Genomic DNA, 12880 nt, shown 5'->3' with positions numbered 1-12880 from the left:
TGGTTATTGATGTCATTAATTAATAGCCTGCTTACTGTGTTGTCTTCCATAATATTTGTAAATATATATAATATAAACTCCTAAGTATGTGTTTGTGTGAGTGTGTATGAGGGGGTGCTTTTCACGGCAGGGGTGCTGAATACGGCACAACACCACAATAACAGCAGCCATCGGTGCGTAATGCTGGGCAGATTAGCACCTTCCTTTCAAACGTATTAAATACAGACGCAATCACAATCCCCGCAATTACTTTCGGGCTTGGTAAATCTCATTGCGTGTGGTAAATGAACCTATTTGCATTTTCCCCTCTCAGTATTTAGCGCTTTCTGGCGGGTACGCCCCATATTGATTATTCATCAGGGCAAAAGTACTAAATGAATAGCGTGTGCTATTTTGCTCATTTGAGAGGCGCAGTCCTCTTTGCACGCTGTTAGTAGATCAGCTTGCACATTGGTTTGCGGGTGATGTCAAGTTTGCACACGTTTTTACGCACGCAAACCTTTAGTAAATCAGGCCCTAAGTGTACAATTTTAGAAACGACAACAAGGCCTTTGGATGCACAGCACAGTGGCATTCACGGAAAAATCTTGGAGATTCAAGCAGCATGGCATTGTCAGATGCAGGTTATCAGATGCAGGTCCAGCTGTCAAGGTGAAACTGCGCGCTCAATAGAGATCACATTATTTCTATTCATTTTAGGAAGGGAAATGTACCAGGAAGATGCAAAGGTGAAATTATCGCTTGAAAAACTGACATTCAGGCTCTTGTGTCATTGGTCAGAACAGTGATGACATTTCTATGAGGCAAATGCTGTTCTGTGGAGGACAGATTTTGCATTTTTGCCAAATTAAGGTCACTATAAGTGATAACAATCCCTTTATCAACACTATGGGTCAAAGGCAGAAAGCTGGCTGTGAAGCTGGCCAGCATGAACCAGCACCATCTTGTTTGGGAAATATTATTTATTCATTTATTCTAACAGAAGTCAAGGCACACTAATCAGCCTGTGCTGTAAAAATGTAGCCTTTTCTTGAATTTTCAAATACTGCATTCCCCCGTGACGAATCTGCTCCATGGACTCCAGGTGACAGCAGGTGTTGCTGGCTGAAAACTATCTTTCTTCTCTCCTGTCACAACAGCATCTCCTGATGCTTTTGCCACCTTTGTACGCATCACAGGCTGTAATGTGAGGATTACCCTTGAAACATCTTCTATCCATCTCCTTTACTCAGACCATCTGGTTCAGGGATGGTGATGGACCCTGTCACAGCCCAGCAGTCACTGGGTTAGAAGTGGGCTACCGATGCCAATGCAGTCCCTCATTTTAGGATTACCAAACAACCTGCTATGAGAAGAAACTGTATGGGAAAAACCCACGCAGACACATGTGGAAGAAACTCTACAAAGAACGGGGCCCTGCTGGGATTTGAAAGGAAAGCTTCTAGTGGTGACGCGAGAGCGTGAACCACAGATCCTGCAGCTCCAACGTTATCTTTTGTTACACATTTGAAAGAGATGTCGTTGCCCACACGGAAAGTATGGCTGACAGTGTTCTCATGGATTTTATGTTAAACAGCACTGCTCACGCAACCAGAAAGAGTTTGCTTTTCATTCACAAGCACTGTAGGGAACAAAAACAGATTTTTAGAAAGACCCTGTCTCTTTAATGTGAGGAGGTTTGTTGTATGACTGGAACATAATTAATAAACATCCACGGGAGGGCTGAATGATCCACAATGCCGGGACTTTTATTTAACTGATTAAATATGAATTTTGTCTATTCTTTGCACTTTAAGAATCAAGATTTTGCGATGGTTACTAACTGCAAAGGTTGGAGCCCAGCTCAGATTTCTTTCCACCTGAAAACATGCGCTGGTTGACATGACTGAAGCCACGCGCTCAACTATCAGAGAAACCTTGTGGATTAACTCTTTTTAGATACATCTGAAACCAGGATCCCTCCACTGATTATTTCTTTCTATTGATAAACATACAAAAATAGATTATCTTCTGAACAACAGCCTCATATGTTCACAAGCCTGCCTGAACTTTCATGTTCAAAGCTGGTTTACCAGTATCTGAGCTGAGATATTAAATTAATCTTGGGGCATTTGATTGTGTGTTAACATTAAAGCTCTTACATTAGCCGGGGAAAGTACAAAAGAAAGTCTTTGGTGTTTGAACATTGGTTAGGTGAGAGCTGAAAACCACAGAAACACCAATTCATTTATAGATATTGTCTGGTGGAGCTTTTCTTCCTCCAGACTAAACCCAAGCAGATAATGCAGTCACCAACAAATTATAGTTATGCTTAGAATACAAACTGATACTACTATTGGTACTATACCATCACCATGTGTTGGTACAGTGGAGGTACTTTGGGTTTATAGGTCACTGCACTATTATTTGACATGAGACATCAGATGGAGGGAGGAAAACCCTGATAACATAGTTTATCATGTTTTCATGTGTAGGACAGAGAGAGAGAGGGTTCTTTACTGCATGTCACCTCCCCACCTTCTCCCTCTATATCTATCCAATAAAAGCTTAAAAGCCCCCCACAAAAATCTTAAATAACAAAAGTTACCATTCTCCATTTTTACACTGTTTGCACACAGAGGTGGTGCCTCCATTGACTTATTTGTTGTCAACAAAACCAAGATTAAAAGGCTCAGAGTCATTGCACCAGTTATGATTTGCTAAAGGTGCACCACTCCTCAGCAGCTGAGTGCATCTAACTTTGGAAAGAGTTTTGCTTTTGGTCTTTGACTGCATTCTCATTAGCAACCACAGTCGCCTCTAAAGTTCTCTACCACAGTCAACGTAATATAAGGAAATGGTTTTATCTGCAGATCCGTGGTTTGCATTTCTACACAAACTGGGTCCACTTCAACCCGTACATGACCTTTACAGTCACACTGCAGAGCCAGGCCAAGATATGATACTCAAGATAATGCTAGAGCCATTCAGATTTAAGCTAAGATACTCGGTCAGTTCATTTAAACTTTAGATTGTGTAAAGCTACATGAAGCCCATATAAAGATTTTAATGATTTATCAACAAATGACTGATGTTTTTGACCTTAAGTTGCTTAAGATGCTTGCATGAACTGTGTGGACAACGCATTTAAATATGCACCAAGTAAGTTAATAAAAAGAAATAAAAGTATTTTATACTTATACGTATAGTATAACCAGAGTGTGGTTTCTTGTAGCTGACAATCTTCTTGACAAAACTTGTGATAAAAACATCACCGCAATGTTTTTTTTTGATTCAGCATGAAACACTTGTGGCCACAGAAGCAACAGCCGGAAGATATATATAAAGATATATATCAGATACAAATATTGATATATAACCAAAAAGAAGTGGCTTTATAAAGTCTTTTTTTTCAACAGACTTGAACAGATGCAGTCTTAGCCATTTACATCCACTTGGCAAGAACATTTGCCAGCCTCTCGATCATAGACGTGCGCATGCGCGCGGTGCTCTCTAGTTTAGTTTGGGGAAGAGCGTTGCTGTGGCAACATTCTTGCTGCTAATGTTAGCTGTGGCTGCGCTTGCGACCGGGTGCTTTGCGTTTACAGTATGTGGTAGACTAAACTTGAGCTGCTTCAGTGATAAACAAAGTCCTTTCCACAAAGAGCACATATCACTCCACCTTCATCAATGGAGCGTTTAAGAAATGTAAATTCCCCTTTCACTGGACCTACAACTTTCACATGCTCCTCCATTTTCACTTCCCTTCTCCGCTACTTACCGCCATAGATATATATAAAAGCCTTTATATATATCTATGCTTACCGCCCCCTCATTCCTGTCCAGCTACAATGGGAGTCTATCAGCGTAGCTAACCACGCCCACACACAGGGACAGCCAATCAGTGTCCACTTCAAGGTGGGACTGACCTTGTTTTCCACCCAGAAATCAAGCAAAAGAAGCCCACTGCACAAACACAGATTTCATAATAAAGGCAACTCGCCAACAGAAAAAGTAAAATTAGAGATTAAAATATAGATTAAGCGATTAAAAAACATAACCTGCTAAATATGCCTGTAATTAATTAATCGCAATCAACCAACTAATTTGACACCCCTAATACATATATATATATATATATATATATATATATATATATATATATATATATATATATATATATATATAGGCGTTGAAGTGTCAAGTGTCCCCCATATTGTCCCAGGGACTAAAAAAAAGTCACCAGAGATTAAAAAAAAAACCATGTTGTACAAAAAGAAGTGTGTGTGAGTGAATAGGGTTAATGAGAAATATCAAAAATGTATGTCAACACAGCCAAGTTATTAATAAAAATAGATTTTTATGCCATTCACTTTCCTCACACACTGCTGGATATAACTGTGTTTACGTTGCTCAGACGGAGAGAGCTGAGCAAAGCTGGGTCACATGAAAAGTGTATATAGGTACAGCAGACGTCTACAGAGAACACCAGTCAGAGGTGAAGTATGCAGTCCACGCACTAATCAAATGAAGTACACAAGCTGTGGAGGACAATCTGACTTTTACCTGAACTGAAATGGCTTTATAGCAAGAGATACTTTTTTTTTTTTTTTTACACCAAGTTGGCAGCGGTGACATCAAGATCAGAGCTGATACAGTTATTCCAGTTCAGTAAATCTGTACAAGGAAACAACGGTTGAGTGTCGGCAGCAAGTAAAGCTGAACATCACGAAGGCAGCTTGCTGGGTGTTTTAACTTTGAGCCAGAGAGACTGGAGCTGCTCCAGGGGTGAACTCTCTACAGCACCCTTTAATGTACTGTAGCTTTAGGGCATTTCCCTGTGGTTCCCTTAAAAAAAACCTTACCCCTGAGGCGGGGATATCCACAGATGTCTTGAGGTCTGTACTGGTGATCTCCGTCTGGCTGACAGCAGTTTGGTCAGGGAAGTACAGGGAGAAGACAGAAAAGGCTTGGGTCACAAACATACTGAGTATTGATGCAAGTACTGAGAAGAGCTTCGTAGATATCACTCCGAACACGGGAGGAGTGATGACTGCTATTCCTCACTTACACTGGTGAGTGAATTGTCAGGCTGTAGGAATCCATTAAATCAGGGAATAACACTGACTAAGATTCAAACATCAGCAGCTGTTATGGTTATATCATGTGTAATATTTGCTATAGAGTCAAAAGATGAAGCAGCAGAAGCTTCCTGCTGACACCAGTTATGCCTGTGAATGAATAAATGTAATATTCCCAGTTACAATGTGCACCGAGACTGAAGAATATCGAAGATGAGCACAGTACATGAATGCAAACAGCACGTAAACACTAATTGATTGCTGTACATCTACTTAACAGAACACACTGAGCAAGTTTCACAGTATCCACAACAAGTCTGCAGAACAGATAAGAAAGTTGGTGTCATATTACAACAAGCTCAGCAGCCAATGAAGAACGCTGCTAGGTCGGGTCTGAGTACACCTGTATCAATGTGCACACACACTGGCAGTTTCCATGATAGGAGGGAACTTGTGAGAGCAACAACATACCAGCAGTGCAGAGAAACCACTCTGAACAACAGACCTTTTCACTGTAAGTAACTTTTCTGCCATTATTCTACATGCATGTTTCCTTCATGTCAGTTACGCGTGAACAGCAAGTTCTGTATTGTGTTGATTTTATTACTTGCAGAAGAAAAAGTTGCAAAAGTTGAAGTTTATGAAACAGTGTTACATGATCACATTTTAAGGAAATGTGTTGTGGCTACAGATGAAAAATTTCTCAAAAATCATTAATCACAGTTCTCTTAAACAGCACAGAGACCCAGATTTTCCATGGCTTCTCCTGGGTTGAAAACAGACCGCCTTAGGAGAACATTGATGAAGAAAATAATAATATGCTAAAAAACTCCCTAGACCTGGTATTTGTGCAAAAGTGACCTTTGAATCTTGACTAATTAAAGCCCTGCACCTATGAAAAGTGTGTAAACACTCCACTTACAGAGCACAGCTGGAGGAGCAGTAGGCTATAAACTTAAGTGCCTTAGTTTAAAAGCACAGAGAAACAATGTTGATTCTTTTTCCTTGTCACTAATAATCCGTGAATGATTCGGTTCCTTTAACGACAGAAAAACAAGGAACTCACTCATAAGTGAAACTTATCAAGCAAGCACACCTGTGCTTGAACCCGCAGTGAGCAGAGACAACACACTCATTTGTTAGTCAGGCTGCAGTCTCCTGCACGGTGCCGTCAACTACCGCAACTTTAACACCGTGGCATTTCTAGAAATTCTGGGGGACTGTTTTGAAAGCTGAAAAAAAGAGCAGGCACAAGTTAAGGTATTTTCCGCAGCAGCAAAAACACGACTATGAAACAAATGTCGCGGGCCATATCGTGCGCTTCAGTGAGGTGGCAGTGAAATCCCCTAGTGGGTGACAATAAAGTTCCCGACTTAATTTCACGCAGTCAGCACCAGCAATCAGCAGCAGCAGAAGAGAGTTTTTCCTGTTAACAACTCAGGACCGCAGTGGTTCCTCTGAACCTGACGCTCCAGCCACCGGTGAGTCTGTGCGTAAAGATGTTCCCCAGAAAGACGCGCTACGTGCTGTAAGAAAACCCCAACTTCTAATACACTATACTGAATACATACTGAATACAGTTTCAGAAAATTGTCTCTTTTTTGTACTTTAAATTAGTTTAGTAACTACCAGATATTCTCATAATCCATGGTTTTACCTCTGACTAGTAAATGTCAGTGTGTTGGCGTTCTAAAAAAAACCTCAAAAAACCGCACAGCCCCCAAGCTTCGCTTCCTGCAAGATTGTCATGCAGCTCAATGTACCTTTGACATGCATACATACATCTATACATGCATACATACATCTATACATGCATACATACATCTATACATGCATACATACATCTATACATACATCTATACATGCATACATACATACATACATACATACATACATACATACATACATACAGATGTTTGCAACCGTAACTGCTGTCACTCAGGTGGTTTCACAGGGTTTGTAGACGGAGGAAGAAGAAAACCAATTCTTGACAGTTTTTTTCTCAAGTGTTGTTGAATAATAATGCGTCAGTTACATACTCTTAACGTGACTGGGGTAAATGTGGTGATAGGTCACTTGATTAAACAAAGAACAACAACTTTGTCTGATAAAAATAACCTGACTTGTACCCACTCAGAGTCCCGTATGTTCCTATTCTGGTTCTTTGGGGGTTTTGGACACGTTGGAGTGTGTTTGTGTGTTCAAAGGCTGCGTAGTTGTACACCGGTTCAGAAGAAGGCAATTACAGGATGTGTGTGTGTTTTTTTTAAATAAAAGACGTCAGGGTGTCATTTTCAAGCGCACACTCACATCCTCTTAGTTGTCTCACTGTTGGCCAGACTGGTCCAACGCTGAAACTCACCCACAGACCCTTGTTCCTTTTGGACTGCTTACTGGCATGCACAACAGCAAAACATGGTGAGCTTAGCTTTTTTTTTTTTTTAATCTTTCTCTTTTTTGTTCTTCAAAAAAAAAAGCTTTCTATTTCACTCTGTGAGCAGTTCCGTGGGTTAGCAGATTCTAAACTGAATTTGCATTAACCTTGCTTAGATAAACAGCAACTTTATAGTTGGCATGGTTAAATAAACATTTGAATTAGAATATGATTTTGTTCAGTGGAGTAAAAGCATCACAGAACTGTGCACTTTCTTTTTATTCTTTCTTTCTCAAGTTTGATTTTGTTTATCTCAGTCCTCTTTTCCTGGTTGATGTCTCACAGTGATTCTGATGATGTTTAGACATGTTGTGATCGTCCCTGCTTGTGGTGACCACTGTTTGAGCAGATCATCTGTGGAAGCAGATAAGCCGTAGTCCTACCAGTGCAATGACACAGTACACCATTCAGTGTACTTTCAGTTATATTTGATTGGATGGGTTTGAAGGAGTGGTTGTGTTTTAGTCCAAAATTAACCCTGTTAAACAGGATTTAGGTGTTTTTAGGTCTGCTAACATTGCCAGACAGGTGAGAGGTTCTGCTAATCCTGTTAGCAGAAAACTGCAGTGCAGGAACTGGAACAGAAACAGACTCAGCCCCCCCACTCCCCCACCTCCACCTCCTCTTGCAACAGTATGCTGTTGTCTTGCAGCAGAGCACTATAGTTTCATTATTTGTTGATGCCTTCATTCACTGTTTAGGATCTCCTATCCATAAGACAGCTGGCGTGTTTGTTTTATGAGCATGCTGCTGGTTATTATATGTCGCAAATTAGGTTTTGGTATGAAAGAGCAAATATATTACCCAATTTGAAAAATAATACAGGCGTCAGGAGCCATTTGGATACAGAGGCAGTGGACTGGGTTGATAAATGTTTGCAAATTGGATCAGCTTATTATTTCACCCAAAGCAACTCTGAAAAGCAAATTGGATACAGAAGCGGCTTTTATTTGCAGCTTCTTAGGTCGGTTACATTTGCAGATTTACTTCAGCTATCCAAGAGGCCAGAACAGCCTAATATCTGCTCCCCAATAAACTTGCATGATTAACATCTTTTGCTCAATAAAATCGAATTGTTTCTACATGCCATTGTAGTGTGATGATAATCTTGTAGACTGGCGTGTGCAGCCCTACATGGCGGAAATTTGTCTTGGATGAGGGATGGTAGACCTCAGCTACAGTAACAGTATTTAAGGGATAGAGATTACAGTAAATTTCAATACATAAAGATGCAAAAGAAAACAACCTTATCGCAGGAAGGATGGGGGTAGGAAGATCTGGGGGTGGGGGATGTCAATTTGGCGCCTAGTAGTTTAATATCGTCTCGTAGAGCCCCATGTTATCTGCAAATTAGTGGTTTCCTCATAAGTCGTCAGCTGCGGAGGGGAAAAAAGGACACAATGGCCCAGGCTAACAAAGAGGAGGTGTCCACGGCGTAATAAGTGGCACAGAGGTCAACAGGAGAGGTCCTTTGTTCAGTATCGAACATGGCATGAGTGACTTGGGTCTTGACTCCAAGCCAACTTTAGTCTGAACAAGGAGGCTTCATCCGGGACCTCAACTAGAATAGAGGTCATTCCCATGGTTCCCCATTTAGAAATATCAGCATCTATATTGTGTTGTTAACAGCTGGGGCTTTGTTTGACGTACTGAGAACATCTGTGTTTCACATCACACTTGCTGGTGCTGGTGGCAGAGTGTTGTATGTGGGACCTGTGCCATGAGGAAGTTATGAGATCTTTTTTAAGAATAACACACACACGCACACTTGCCCACAAAATCAGCTAGTGTGTTGCTGGGATACGGCAATGGAGTGAAGTTTAATGTTTAGTCCAATCACTTGTTCACTTTCTCTTTAACACAAATAAATTGGCACAAAAGTGGAAAGTTTTCTTACTCAACCAAAATACCACTCAGGCCTTGGGTACAGTGGGGAAAATGTTGATTACACATTTGTTGCCTGCTGAGGGTGACAGATTTTTTTTTTTTTTTAACTGTTTTCTGCTGAGCACTATGGGAAATGATTTGTCATTTTAACCCTCTTGCCACCACCCATCTCAGATTACAATCTAGATTTGCATGCCTGCTTTTAAACCAGTGAAAACATACAAGAACTGGTTGGCTCAGAATGTGTAGTTTTCCACTGACTAGGAGCAAGCGATGCTAAAACTTAAAGCGCCAGCATCCCTCATTTAATAGAGAGCATCTGCCTTCCATCACAGCCCGTCTCAAAATCAAAACGACAAGATTTCACCTGCATCAATGACTGAATATTAATAGAAGATATTTTTAACTTTGGTGTCTTTCCCCCCGCAGCATTTGAAGATGATGCGATCGCTGTTCCTGTGTCTGCTGCTGCTGCCAGTTGCCGTTGGTATGTTCTCATCTTTGACGCTTGCAGCTGATACACATCTAATCAGGGTCTATGCCAGGCTGTTTTAACTACCTACATCTCTGTTTTCCTTTTTTTGTGTGTGTGGCAAGATTAATGTATGCAACTCTCTTTGCTGAGTTTCACAACAGCCTAAAAGAGTTGCAATGAAAAAGAAAATACAAAGCAAAAATAACATTAAAGGTAAAACATGTACGATGAAATAGGCAGCTGTATACCTTCAGTTGTATCTCTGTACAGAAAGAGCCACAAAATCTTCAAGATCAACTAAAAGCAAGCATCTAATTCAGTGATATCCATGCCGTGTTTGTTCTGTCCAAGTCTAATGATGTTCTGCCACAAAGTTGCAAAGTTTTATATTGAGAAAATTCCAACTTTCCGTTGGTTTTGTGAATGCATTTTAATGCTATTATTCTTATTTTTGCAGTTGCTTTGGACAACTTTGAAGGCTCAGCTTTTGGTACGTAACATATCCTGGGGTAATTTAGGGGAGAAAAGTGTCGTTTTTGTTTTTTGCTTGTCTTTTAACCTTTCATTCACCTAATTAAAATGTTGTACACAAATGCTCCCTTGCCAAGATTATGTATTATGTGTTGTTTCATATGAGTAGGAGGTCACACTTGTGTAAAACAACACCCAAATACTTTGTTTTGAAAAGAATTCTCGTGTGTGAAGCTGTCACATTGCGGCATAATCACCTGATTGGGATTATTGGAGTTTACGGTCCTCATTGTTAATAATTGTTAGACCTGTCTCCATTTACTTATTAAACAATGGCTGAAGTTAACAGAATTGGCATTGTTCCATCTCCGGTTCCACCGTTTGCATTTCTCCTTTGTGCTGTAATAGCACCTGAAGGGAAGAGCAGCATCACATCATTTGTCTTCCTTCATTTAACTTCAGGATATTCCATGCACCTCATTTCTTTTCCACAGTTTGTTTTGCCAAATAATTACGCTGATCCCACTACCCTTTTGATTTTTCTGCCAGACAAAGGTGCTACAGTAGTAACATAAATGTATTTTCCTCATAAAGCTTAAATTCCTAATAATGCAGACCTTTCAATATTGTGTGTTCAATGAAAATTCTGTGTCCTTAAGGTGAATGTATATAATCACAATAAAAATAGGAATGGTAGTTATTAAATGTGTGGGGAAGTTCTGAACATGGGAACAGGGTTTTTTTCTAAATAAACTCCTGATGATGTAGCTTCAATGTAGCCTCCGGGTCTAAAAATAGATGATCCTCCTTGGTTAATTTTCTTCCATCTTAAAATTTCCACTCCATTTATCCAAGTTCACAGCAGGATTGTGTGAGGTGACCATCACCTACAGTACAGTCATTGCATTCCTTAATTGACTTCATGAAATCCCCAGTTATTTGTGTTAATAAATGACTTGCATCAGTCTCGTCGTCCCCTTCCACTACCGTATGAAAGTACTTCCCTCTGGTCTACAGTGTTCTTGTGTCAAGCATCTGGTTTCTTCTCATTTCACAGATGAAGAGGATGATGAGGATGCTATCAGAAAAAATGGTAAGTTTATTGCCTCTCAACCCTGGATGGGACTTTTCTTTTTCTTTCTCTAAGTCAGCATTTTGCTTGAGGTGTTCCAGTCCAGTGAGATGTATGGAGTGCTGCGGCTCTTGTTGCTGCCCCCGAAACATTAAGCTCCTAATGGAATCAATAGGCTCTCCGGAGGGGCCCTGTGGATGCTGCTGAAAGGGCAATGACCATGTTGACATCTCAGCCACCCTGGTGGCCATCTAATCATCATTGGCATTCTCATTCTCTCTCTGCACCTCTCTGTCACTCCTCATCTTTGCTTTGATGGACATTTGATAGAATTAGATCTTTTTAGTGCAGTGCTGCAGCCCACCTGCTGCCGGAGAAGTAGTATAAAAGCTACAGTTCTCAGCCCTTCCCTGATTTTAGACATGAGCAGATACGCTTGGACTCAATTCCAGTTTGGTTCTCCCATGTAGTATGCAAGACTGATTACACGCATGATTTAATGAAGATGCAGAGCATGCCTGCATGAAAATAAGTTATGTGGGAGGAAATGAGTTTAACCCTCTTCTCTTCTTTCTCTCTCAATGATCAGTGGTTGTTCCCTCACATGCTGACAAAACTAAAAATGGGCCTGAATCTGCAGGTGAGATTTACAATAACGATTAATAGAAATGATGAATTTGTTGCATTAATTCAACAATGACATTACATACCATGCCACACTGAATTATTTGTATTTATTTACATGCTTAGTTACAGCCAACTCTTCATGTTTATTGTCTTTTAGATCAGGTTACCATAATAGTCGTTGCAGTTGTGGCAGTGGTGGCTCTTTTAGCCATAATTGTGATCGGTAAGTGTTCCCACACATGTACCACCTTTCAGTGCTTACTGGGAATCACTTGTCCCTGTGTACTTTGTAAAGACATTAATACCTGAGCAAATGTGAACTGTTATCTTGCAGATTCATGACCTATTTATTCCACTTTCTTTTTTCCTTCTTCTTTGCAGCCATGTTTTCACAGAAACTGTGCAGGTGTAATCAGGAACGGTAAGAGCAAGTCACTTGTTTTTTTCCTCCTTCCCACCCCTTTTTTTTTTCCTGTTTTTGCGCTTAAGAAATTCCAGTTTCTCTGAACTCTAAGTTAACCTCCAGGTGACAGAACCAGTTTCGTGGGTAACAGTCGCTCTGACGTCATTCTACTCTGTACAACTTCAACCGAGTCATCAAAACCCCAGAGAGAAACATTTGGCACCAGCACGCACCCACTTGAGCCCGTCTGGACTTGTACAACAATTAATTTTACACTCCTTGAGTCCTCCACAAGTACCAGTGAACACTCCCCACCCATCCATCAAACAATTGCTTTAAGACATTATTGGGTCTGCATGACCGAATGGGGCAAGACCCAACCTGTTCTAAGGCTTGCCTCGCAGATGGAGTCAACAACCGTCCCTGAAAACTAACCACGTAAACAAGAAAC

This window comes from Cololabis saira, chromosome 3 (assembly GCF_033807715.1).
Source record: "Cololabis saira isolate AMF1-May2022 chromosome 3, fColSai1.1, whole genome shotgun sequence".
Classification (NCBI taxonomy): Eukaryota; Metazoa; Chordata; class Actinopteri; order Beloniformes; family Belonidae; genus Cololabis; species Cololabis saira.
This window is presented reverse-complemented; position numbering follows the sequence as displayed.